General features: G+C 49.6%; 1 pseudogene; it reads left to right on the top strand.

The window, feature by feature from the left end:
- Window positions 1–284: 284 nt before the first annotated feature.
- LOC101535313 (small ribosomal subunit protein uS2-like) lies at window positions 285–10,658 on the top strand (annotated as a pseudogene).
- Window positions 10,659–11,131: the final 473 nt, after the last annotated feature.

Below are 11,131 nucleotides of genomic sequence, written 5' to 3'. Positions count from 1 at the left end.
GAGAGAGTGCTGCGAAGGCCGGCAACAGCATCAAGGCTGTAAGGTCCATTGACAAGTAGTCTGCATACTCTGCTGCTTTGCCAGTTCCAGCTTGCACATGAACTAACTTGGTGCACTTTCTTTCTTGGCATAGAAAAAAAAATTCTTCTTTTGTGATGGCCCATTCTTTCCCACATACCTCTATTTCATTGTAGTTTCTAAAACTAAAACTGACTTGATGAGACTACATTTTCAGCCAACAGCATGGAGTGAAGCACTGCAGGCCAGGCCCAAGACAGGTGGGAATGAATGCAGGTTCTGGCAGTGCCTCCAGCGCCCAGAACCCGGTAACCAGCGTGCAGCTGGCAGTGCCTCCAGCGCCCAGAACCCGGTAACCAGCGTGCAGCTGGCAGTGCCTCCAGCGCCCAGAACCCGGTAACCAGCGTGCAGCTGGCAGTGCCTCCAGCGCCCAGAACCCGGTAACCAGCGTGCAGCTGGCAGTGCCTCCAGCGCCCAGAACCCGGTAACCAGCGTGCAGCTGGCAGTGCCTCCAGCGCCCCAGAACCCGGTAACCAGCGTGCAGCTGGCAGTGCCTCCAGCGCCCCAGAACCCGGTAACCAGCGTGCAGCTGGCAGTGCCTCCAGCGCCCCAGAACCCGGTAACCAGCGTGCAGCTGGCAGTGCCTCCAGCGCCCCAGAACCCGGTAACCAGCGTGCAGCTGGCAGTGCCTCCAGCGCCCCAGAACCCGGTAACCAGCGTGCAGCTGGCAGTGCCTCCAGCGCCCCAGAACCCGGTAACCAGCGTGCAGCTGGCAGTGCCTCCAGCGCCCCAGAACCCGGTAACCAGCGCGCAGCACAACCTGCTTACCAATATCACTGCCTTTGAATTTATTATCTGTGTCTGATTAACAGGACAAAAAAACTGTTCTTAAAGTTTGCCACTTGCAAAACAGCTTATTTGGACCCACAGTGCCTAGCCAGAATCTACAAGATACAGATGTTTGGAGAAGAGATTGGAAGAAGGTTGGCTGCCAGTTACAGAGTATTTGGCAGAGGGGAGCTGAGCAAATATCAATAAAACCAATCACATTCACTGTAAATAGTACAAGATTCTGTAAGCTGGGGTTGTTTTGGTGACGTTAGGCCTTCGCCACAGCACAGACTACAGTCATCTTGCATCTTAGGATGGGAGAAGACCGAGAGAAACCCCGCTAGTGAACATGGTAAGCAAGCTCTTGCAGCAGGAGAAAGGATGTCCCTGGAGACACAAACCCTGAATCCCTCTCTGACAGCGGGAGGGAAAGACTCTGGACCTAAGCGTGGTGCAGGCAAATGAGGGCTTTGGCTGCCTCTGGCCCAGCATGGGGCACTGGGAAACACCTGGGGAAGCCAGGATGCGGCATGTATAATCAGCAGGTCAAGTGCATCAAAGAGGGTGAAAGCCACACTTTTATCCCCTGGGAGTGGAGAGACAGGTCTGTCTAGATGGAAAAAGGCTCAGTTTCCACAAGAATTTACTCCTTTTGTCTACAAAGAGACAATAAGGGGTTTCTCTCCTTACCTCATGGATTTCCAGAGAACATACGGAGACGAAAGCTCATTTTCTTGGTTCCCAAGAAAGCAGCTGGATTCTTGATGGGAGTGAGTCTTTGCACCTTTGGTCAAAGAGTTGTTGTTCCAAGCGAGGATGCCGGAGGCCCTGTTGGTTTTTATGAGTTTACGGGTCGGATCAGACTGGCTCCCAACTCATCTGTATGCAATTGCACTCAAAGAACATGGTTTACTTTATAACCGGATCCAACAAGAGTAGGCGTGTCAGGTAAATGGGTTAGGTACACCAAAGGTGTTGAGCTGCCAAGGCTAGTTAAGAAGAATTTGTTTATGAAGCTGTGGCTTGGAACCAGAAGGCTAATGCGGTCTCAGGCTTTTGCTGTCTGGGTCAAATGCACGAGGTTGAGCACGTGTGAGCACAGGGCTAGATCTCCAAGCTAGAAAGGGGTCCCCAAGATCCCTGCTGCAGTCTCTCCCGCTCAGTGACTCACTCTGTGACCCTAGAATGTCATACTTCCCTTGGCCCTTGCTCTGTCACTCTGGTCCCAGGACTAGCTATACAACAGTCTTTGTAATAGGGCATGTGGGGTGAAGATCCAACTGCCCCAACTATGTTTCCTGCAGAATGTCTCCAAGCTTTCTACCCGCCATGGTAGGCCTGTGGTGGGATGTAGAATAGTGAAATAATACAAGAAATGCACTTTCCATTGAGGAAACACAAAAGTCAACTTGCTCCAAGCAACAATCTTCTGTCTTCCTCCATCACCACATTCCAGGGTCGTCTCCATCCAGTCTCAGCTTGAAGAAAGTCTTATCTCTTGTCGCTCTGTAGCTGTTCTCTTCCACCTGTTCATCCATGCCACAGTGTCCTCCACGAACCATTGCACTTCATGGCTAATATTGCTATAGGAATCCCTGGGTAGCTGACTCCTTAATAAGGTGCCTCTCGGTGCATCAGCTAGGAATATGGGTAGGCTACACACATCTTTACTGGATGTACAGGTCTTCATCCAATACACTGAACATGGTGTCATGAGGCATCTGCCCTTATTATAGAGTCAACGTGATGAAAACAACAAGAAAAAAGTCCAAGTAGCCCACACATTGCTTGGAAGATATGTCAGTGTTTCTGACCCTATAGGACATACATACACCATTAATGAAGAGGAAATGATACACCATTACATGGTATAGGGACACTTATTTTCTGACACTTAGATGTATAACCAGTTGTTATGGAGAAGAAGAAAGCAATGATAGGTTCCTATGGACAGACAATTTTCCCCAAAATTCACTCATTGAAATTGAATTGCAGAGTGATTCTTTTAGAGCAGATTAAGTTAAGAGAACAGGGCTCTCGGAGATGGAGTTGGGTTCCTTCTAAAGGGTTTGATGGGGAGGCCACTGTCCCTGTGCTGAGCACATGGGTCCTCTCTCTGCCCATTAGTCTCCCACCATGTGAGGACCCAGTGCTTGAGCTGCCATCTTGACAGTAGATGTAGAATCTGCTGGCACCTTGGTCTTGGGTTTCCCAGAAGTGTAAGCAGTGATTTCTGTTACAAGTTACCAAGTCACATTATATTTTTGTAGTCATACACACACACACACACACACACACACACACACACACACACAGAGGCATATGTGAAACCACTGAAGATAACATTTTCCACATGGACTCTAATAGAAAGAGCCCCGTTCGAAAGGGTGATGAGACCATAAGGCGAATGATGAGAGGAGCAACGTAAAGCCTGTGTTAACCGTGGCTTCTCCCTCCACAGAAGGTCCTCTTGTGAAGTACCAGTGCGCACTGCTCCTCCCCATCTCCGGGTTCACCCCAAACTCCAAACGTTCCTCCTTTCTTACTCACTCTGTTCATCTGTGCAGTCTCCTACTTCCCTATCCAAGCTCCCAACCCCATCCAGGTTCCCCCTCCCCCCGAGTGCCAGAAGCCCAATGACCCCAGCTGCCCCTTCCTAATTTTCTGTCACCTGAGCCCTAATGAGATTTTTGCACATTCATTCCCAATGTAGAGTCCATTTCTGGAAAAACCTGGATGACAATATTGTGCTATTCAGACAAGATGGGAACTTTCCAAGAGCTGGGCAGAAGAGACACACATGTCCTGTAGAACAGCTCAGAAATAAGTCTCATGATCCAACATCCAGAGACAGATGTTATGTGCGTTCCCAGCACTGTGAGCACCTGGAAGTACCCTTTCATTCTGACACTGCTCCAGCTGACGGCTGTGGGAACAGAAACACACATGTCTCCATGTGAACGGAGTCTCAGTGGCAGGACAGCAAACACTCCCAACGAGCAAGATACATGTTTTATTCACTGCCTCATTCGCTGCACAAGCGAGCCAGAAAGTCTCAGTATTATGCAGATCTTGGACCCTTAACCTGGACCCCTTTGCACCTGCCAGGAATGAGAAAGAGCTGGTTGCTAAGCGACAAGAGCACAGAGCTGATATCTTCTTCCTGATTCACAAGCTCTGATGATGATGCACAAGCGGACATTTGACAGAAGGAACACCACATCTTCCATAAAACCAGCGTGGCTTGTTTTCTCAGTCTTTGCTGTCAGACACCATTTTCATGAGAATGCTGCTCCTGCTCCGGCCTCCAAGGGCTGCTTCACCAACTGCCAGGGCTGCGGAGGACACAGAAAATTCCTGGGTGTCGTCGGTGTGGCAGGGCAAGGGACGAACCTCTGTCCTTCCACCTCAGTGCTGACCTGGTCTCTGTGTGCTTTCTACCACCGCCAGCCTCCATGACATGCTGGGACCTCATCTCAGCACCTGGTGAGAGCCAGAGTTACTAAAGTGTTTTCTTTTAAAACAATATTTATTTCTTTTTATTTGAAAGCAGATTTACAGGGAGAGAAGGAGGGATAATCTGTTGGTTAACTCCTCAAATGGCCACAACAGTCAGAGTTGAGACAATCAGAAGCCAGGAACCAGGAGCCTCTTCCAGGTCTCCCACATGGATGCAGAGTCCCAATGACTTCGGCTATCCTCCACTACTTTCCCAGGCAACAAGCAGGGAGCTGGATTGGAAGGAAAGTTCTGGGACTCAAATTGTCACCCATATGGGATGCCAGCGCTGCAGGGGAAGGATTAGCATGCAACACAGAGGCCCCAGTTTTCTTTTTCTTAAGGAAATTTTTAAAATGCCCATCTGTTGTGACTAAGAAGCTGGCAGGAGACACTTCAATAAACTAAAAGGCTTCAGGGGTGTCTGATTTGGGGAAAGGTAGAGCATCCCACTCCCACTCATACCACATGGGGAAGGAGGGACCAGTTCCAAGGGGGCAGACCCTTGGACCAAATTCAGGAATAGGCACAAGAGAAGAAGCAGGGACTTGGCAAAGTGGAATAGTGTTCTGAGTGGGGGGAGTATAGGAATGGGGGTGGTGGTCTACCATGCACAGACCAGGGAGGGCAGCAAGTCACAGCAAAGCTACTCAGGCAAGTTCTTCCTGTTTTATTATTTTTTAAAGATTTATTATTTACTTTCATTGGAAAGATATACAGAGAGGAGGAGAGACAGGGAGTATGATCTCCTGTCCGCTGATTCACTCGCCAAGCAGCTGTAGCAGCTGGAGCTGAGATGATTCAAAGCCCGGAGTCAGGAGCTTCTTCCAGGTCTTCCACCTGGGTGCAGAGTCCCAGGGCTTTAGGCCATCCTCAACTGCTTTCCCAGGCCACAAGCAGGGAGCTGGATGGGAAGAGAGGCACCCATATGGGATCCCAGTGTGTGTAAGGTGAGGACTTCAGCCGCCAGGCTACTGTGCCTGGCCTGTTCTCCCTCGTTTGAGGAGCAGTGAGCTCCAGGTGAGCACCAAGCACCCAGAACATGCCCTCTCTGTTTATCCCAACAACTGTTGGGAAAGGCATTATTCTAACTAGCGTGCAGAGAGCGCAACAGATTTGCCTTGGAGGTACACACTGAGTATGTGACTGGGGTGGACTGCAAAGTCAGGCTTCTCTGAGATCTGCGGTGCTGGACAATCACTGTCCAAGGAGACGGTGATCGGAGAGGTTAGGGCGTGTCAGTGCCTCAGGTGCGGGGCTTGCATCTGTATCCTGCCTGGCTCTGGGTAGTCTGACCCTGCACTTGGTAGTAGAGTACCTATTCTGTGTCCTGCCTGGGCTCTGGGTAGTCTGACCCTGCACTTGGTAGTAGAGTACCTATTCTGTATCCTGCCTGGGCTCTGGGTAGTCTGACCCTGCACTTGGTAGTAGAGTACCTATTCTGTATCCTGCCTGGGCTCTGGGTAGTCTGACCCTGCACTTGGTAGTAGAGTACCTATTCTGTATCCTGCCTGGGCTCTGGGTAGTCTGACCCTGCACTTGGTAGTAGAGTACCTATTCTGTATCCTGCCTGGGCTCTGGGTAGTCTGACCCTGCACTTGGTAGTAGAGTACCTATTCTGTATCCTGCCTGGGCTCTGGGTAGTCTGACCCTGCACTTGGTAGTAGAGTACCTATTCTGTATGAAACTCTGGGCTCATTCTAAGGAGACTCAAAAACATTTGGACTGACATTATGGTGAACTAAGCAAATGTTAGTTTTTGGGCCCAGAACGATGGCTCACCGGGTAAATCCTCACTTTGCAAGTGCCAGATCTGCTGTGGGTGCTAGTGCATTTCCCGGCTGCCCCACTTCCCATCCAGCTCTCTACCTGTGGCCTGGGAAGGCAGCAGAAGATGAAACAAGGCCCTGAGACCCTGCACCTGCGTGGGAGACCCAGAGAAGGCTCCTGGCTTCTAGCTTCGCATCAGCTCAGCTCTACCCGTTGTGGCTATCTGGGGAGTGAACCAGCAGATAGAGATTTCTCTCTGTCTCTCCTTCTCTCTGTAAATCTGATCTGGCTTTCCAATAAAAATAAATAAATCTTTAAAAAAACCCACAAATGTTAAAATTTGCACCTCAAAACAGAAATATAAGTAAAGGAACCAAAAAGTAAACAAAGTCCACAGATAAAAAGCCCTCATGGGACATTTCCAAGATTGACAAAGCTAGTAGCTAAACAGAGCGGAGCACAGAGCAGCAGCAGCCAGTCAGCAGCAGGGTTCCAGGCCAGGGAGGGAGCGAGTTGTGCCTGTGAAAGCAGAGCCCAGGACGTGTGCAGGGCTTGAGACAGAAAGATGGGATGAAAGTCTTGACAGCATCGAGAGCCCCAGCCAAGGAGCTCCAGTTTGCGCTGCAGCAAACCAGGAGGGGTAAGGATTTGGGTTCTGCAAAAGTAGCAGGGAGGGCAGTGAACTCAGAAAGCGGCTGTGTGGAAGCCCTAACCCAGGGAACGCGAGGTGCCCGACTAACTTCCTCAAGGCGGCACCCAGGTGCCTGATCGCTCTCTGGGCTGAGAGACGAGACCTCTGGGCACTGACGCCCAAGGCGCCCTCCTTTTGGCAGCTTCAAACACTGTCCTTTCCCTTGCACCTTTCCACAAGCTTGCTAAGCCAGCCATGAGCACCGGACACTTTTAAAGGGAGAGTCTAACACGAGAAAGTCCAAGACAAACACTCTAGAAGGGAACCTGGAGTAAACAAAGATATAGTAAAACTAAAATAAATTTCTATAATCAGATTTACCTGTAAAGACACAAAACAAAATGATAGATTTGAAACAAGAACAAGAAGATAGGAAGAGTCCAAGCATAACAATGTGGAAAGTTAAGCTATTAGAGTAAATAGAGTCACTGGGAAACAATGCTGAGAAAACAGCTCAGTATTCTTTTGTAAGGAACGGAAGTCCAAGAGACAAGGACGAGATCAAAGCAGGAAATTGACCAACCACATGGGGCTACAAAATGGCAGGCAGAAGAACTTACCCAGCTGAGCTCCAGCTGAACCTGCGGAAACCCACCGAGGACTGTGCCGAAAGGCGCTACTCTGGCCTGCTCCTGGCCATTGAAACAGGTGTTACTGAGGTAGACCAGTTCCCGAAAGACGTGGGATTCTGCCAGACTCTGGTTGTGGATCACAGTTCTTTAGGAGGTCTCCCCCCAACCTTCCTACTCTCTCCCTCGCCGGGGTCAGCCTTGCTGCTCCAAGCCCAGCCTTCCGCGAGTTCCTCCTCATGTTCTCTCACGGCCATCTCCCTTAACCAAACCCTCTGTCCTCACCCCTGTTAGGACATTGCACCCTGCTTTCCCCCACGCCCCACCCCTTCTATACTTTGCCTGATGGCAAACACAGTTCCAAGGCTGATGCTTTCATTTGTTAACATATACTGTTGGGCAATATTCCCTTTTTTCTAGATTCCAGTTTTGGCAAAGGAACATGTCTCTGAACATCTCCATCTCTGACAGGAGGAACCAAGCAGTGTCCCGTGGCGAGACTTACTGGTGTGTGACTTTCTTACCATAGCCTGGTGTGTTTTGCAAGTCAGACACTGGAGATGTGCTCAAACATTGTGAGACTAAACTCACATCTCCATGGCATCTTTTTTTCTAAAGATTTATTTATGTTTATTGGAAAGGTAGATTTATAAAGAGAAGGAGACACGAAAGATCTTTCTTCTGCTGGTTCACTCCCCAATGGCCACAATGGCTGGAGCTAAACTGATTCGAAGCCAGGAGCGTCCTCTGGGTCTCCCATGTGGGTGCAGTGTCCCAAGGCTTTGGGCCATCCTCTACTGCAATCCAAGGCCACAAGCAGCAAGCTGGAAGGGAAGTGAAGCAACTGGGAAACAAGTCGGTGCCCATATGGGACCCTGGCCCACGCAAAGTGAGGATTTAGCTGCTAGGCTGTTGCTCTGCCTCGGGCCCTCTCCACTGCTTCTTGCTGCACACCTACCAGCCATCTCTCATTTTGACAAAGGAATCCTGGGTCCCACCATCTATGATTGGTGCTATAGGAAAGGTGATAATGGAGATTCTACCACTTGCACCTCCCACTCCCCAATCCCCGCTCCTCCATGAGACAGAAAAGAAGAACTCTTTTCTATAAGATACCCTTGCATCTTTGAGGCTTGATTTGAGTCAGTGTGTGGTGAAAGAGAAACAGTAAAATCTAAATGTGATTGCTACAAAGAAGAACCAGAAAATGCATTGAGGAGATGGAGGGACCACCTCAATGAGCACGTGATCCAATTTTCCTAACTGAATGATTGCAAGAAACACATAGGCTAGGGCTGAGGTACTGCACCTCTGACACACTGATATTTGCTGAGGATGTGTGCACAGCACTATGGGAAAATCCTGGTCAAGAGACTTACTGGGCCCACTGTGATGGCTCAGTGGCTAAATTCACACCTTGCGCACACTGAGAACACATTTAGGTGTTGGTTCATGTCCCAGCTGCTCTACTTCCCATCCAGCTCCCTGCTTATGACCTAGGAAAGCAGTAGAGAATTGCCCAAAGCCTTGGGTCCCTGCACCCATGTGGGAGACCTGGAAGAAGCTCCTGGCTTCAGATTGGCTCATCTCTGGAAATTGCTGCCACTTGGGGAATGAGCCAGTAGACAGCCTCTCCTTTTTTTAAAAAAGGAAAGACTTCTTATAAAATGATAGAGCTGATGAAGAGAAGATTTTGATAATCATATTCTTTTATCCAAACTTGTTGAGGACTTCACCAACTAGAGGTACCATCTTGAGCACTTGAAGAATAGTGAAGATTGGTCCAGCACCATAGCTTACCAGCTAAATCATCACCTTGCATCTGCCAGGATCCCATATAGGTGCTGCTATACTTCCCTTCCAGCTCCCTGCTCCTGGTCTGGGAAAGCAGTAGAGGACAGTCTGAAGCCTTGGGACCCTAAACCCATGTGGGAGACCCAGAGGAAGAAACTTCTGGCTCCTGACTTTGGATTGGCTCAGCACCAGCCATTGTGGCCACTTGGGGAGTGAGCCAGCAAATAGAAGCTCTTTCTCTTTGTATCTCCTTCTCTCTGTATATCTGCTTTTCCAATAAAAAAATAAAATAAAATAAATCCTTTTAGAAAAAATAGCAAAATTGAATTAATAATGCCTCTTGCCCATCAATGATTCAACATTTTTAATTTTTAAAAATTTACATAAAGTGCTTTTCTGTGCTCCCAGGCTAGGGGTCCATATGGCATTGTTTTTGATTTCCGGTGTAACTTTACAGGGAAGCTGTCACAGTGTCCAGAGCCCTTGATGTCCTGCCGATGAAGAAGGAGGATGTCCTCAAATTCCTGGCCATGGGAACCCACCTGGGAGGCACCAACCTTGACTCTCCCTGTGTGTCCATCCAGCAGTTCCATTCCCCTGCTGGAACTTAAGACTGGAATGCCCATCCTGCCCCTGAAGATTGGTCTGTGGCCCCCACAGTTCAGGCCACTGAACGGGTAGGCCACTGACTTCCAGATGGAGTAGTCCATCTACAAAAGGAAAAGTTATGGTGTCTATACCATCAATCTCAAGAGGACCTGGGAGAAGCTCCTGCTGGCTGCACGGGCTACCGTGGCCATCACAAACCCTGTGGATGTCAGTGTGATGTCCTCCCGAAACACTGTCCAGAAGGCTGTGTTGACCTTCATTGCTGTCATTGGAAGATGCCAGGAATGAAGTGGCATCTTCACTAACCATATCCAGGCCGCCTTCCAGGAGCCACGGCTCCTGGTGGCGACAGATCCCAGGGCCGACCACCAGCCCTGCACGGAGGCGTCATACATGAACCTGCCCACCATTGCTCTGTGCAACATGGACTCTCCTCTTGGCTGTGTGGATATTGCCATCCCGTGAAATAACAAGGGAGCCCACCAGTGAGTCTGGCCTGGGAGGTTCTGTGCGTGCATGGCACCATCTCATTGTGAACAACCGTGGGAAGTCATGCCTGATCTCTACTTCTACTGTGACCCTGAAGAAGTTGAAGAAAGAGAGAGAGAGAGAGAGAGAGAGAGAGAGAGAGAGAGTGTAAGAGCTGGCTGCGGCTGAAAAGGCTCTGACCAAGGAGTTCCAGGGTGAATGGACTGCTCCTGCTCCCGAGTTCACAGCTATGCAGCCTGAGCTTGCAACCTGGTCTGAGGGTGTACGGGTGCCCTCTGGATCCATCCAGCAGTTCCTCCACTGAAGACTGGAACACCCAGCCTGCTACTGAAGATTGATCTGTGACCCCCATGGCTCAGGCCACTGAACAGATAGGAACAACCACCTAGTGGTCTTAAGTGATTGTCCGTGTGTGAAGCAGAAGAGGAGTGAAATTGACGGAAAATAAACACCAGTTTCTAAAGAAAAAAAAATCATATAAAGGGGTCACACTCCATGTATTTCATATTTACAGTTTTAAGGGCATGGTGACACTTTCCGTCCTACCGTCCCTTCCACTGCAGCTCCCACCCCGCTCCTTCCTTTCTCACGTCTCTCTTGATTTTTACAAGGATATGCTTTTAACTTACTTTACAACCACAAGATAGGAGGTAGAGGGTGGGTGGGGGAGAGAGAGACAAAGAGAGAGATTTCTCCATCCGCTGGCTCACTTCCTAAATGTGCGCAGCAGCCTCAGCAGGGCCAAGCTGTAGCTAGAAACCGGGAGTTCTGTCTGGGTCTCCCACATGGGCCGTGTGCACTCAGACTCTGAAACTACCACCTACTGCTCCCAGGGTGTGCAAGACCAGGAAGATGGAATTGG

This window comes from Ochotona princeps, chromosome 4 (assembly GCF_030435755.1).
Source record: "Ochotona princeps isolate mOchPri1 chromosome 4, mOchPri1.hap1, whole genome shotgun sequence".
Lineage (NCBI taxonomy): Eukaryota > Metazoa > Chordata > Mammalia > Lagomorpha > Ochotonidae > Ochotona > Ochotona princeps.
Note: the sequence above shows the minus strand (reverse complement) of the source record. Positions and strands in the feature narration are given on the sequence as shown.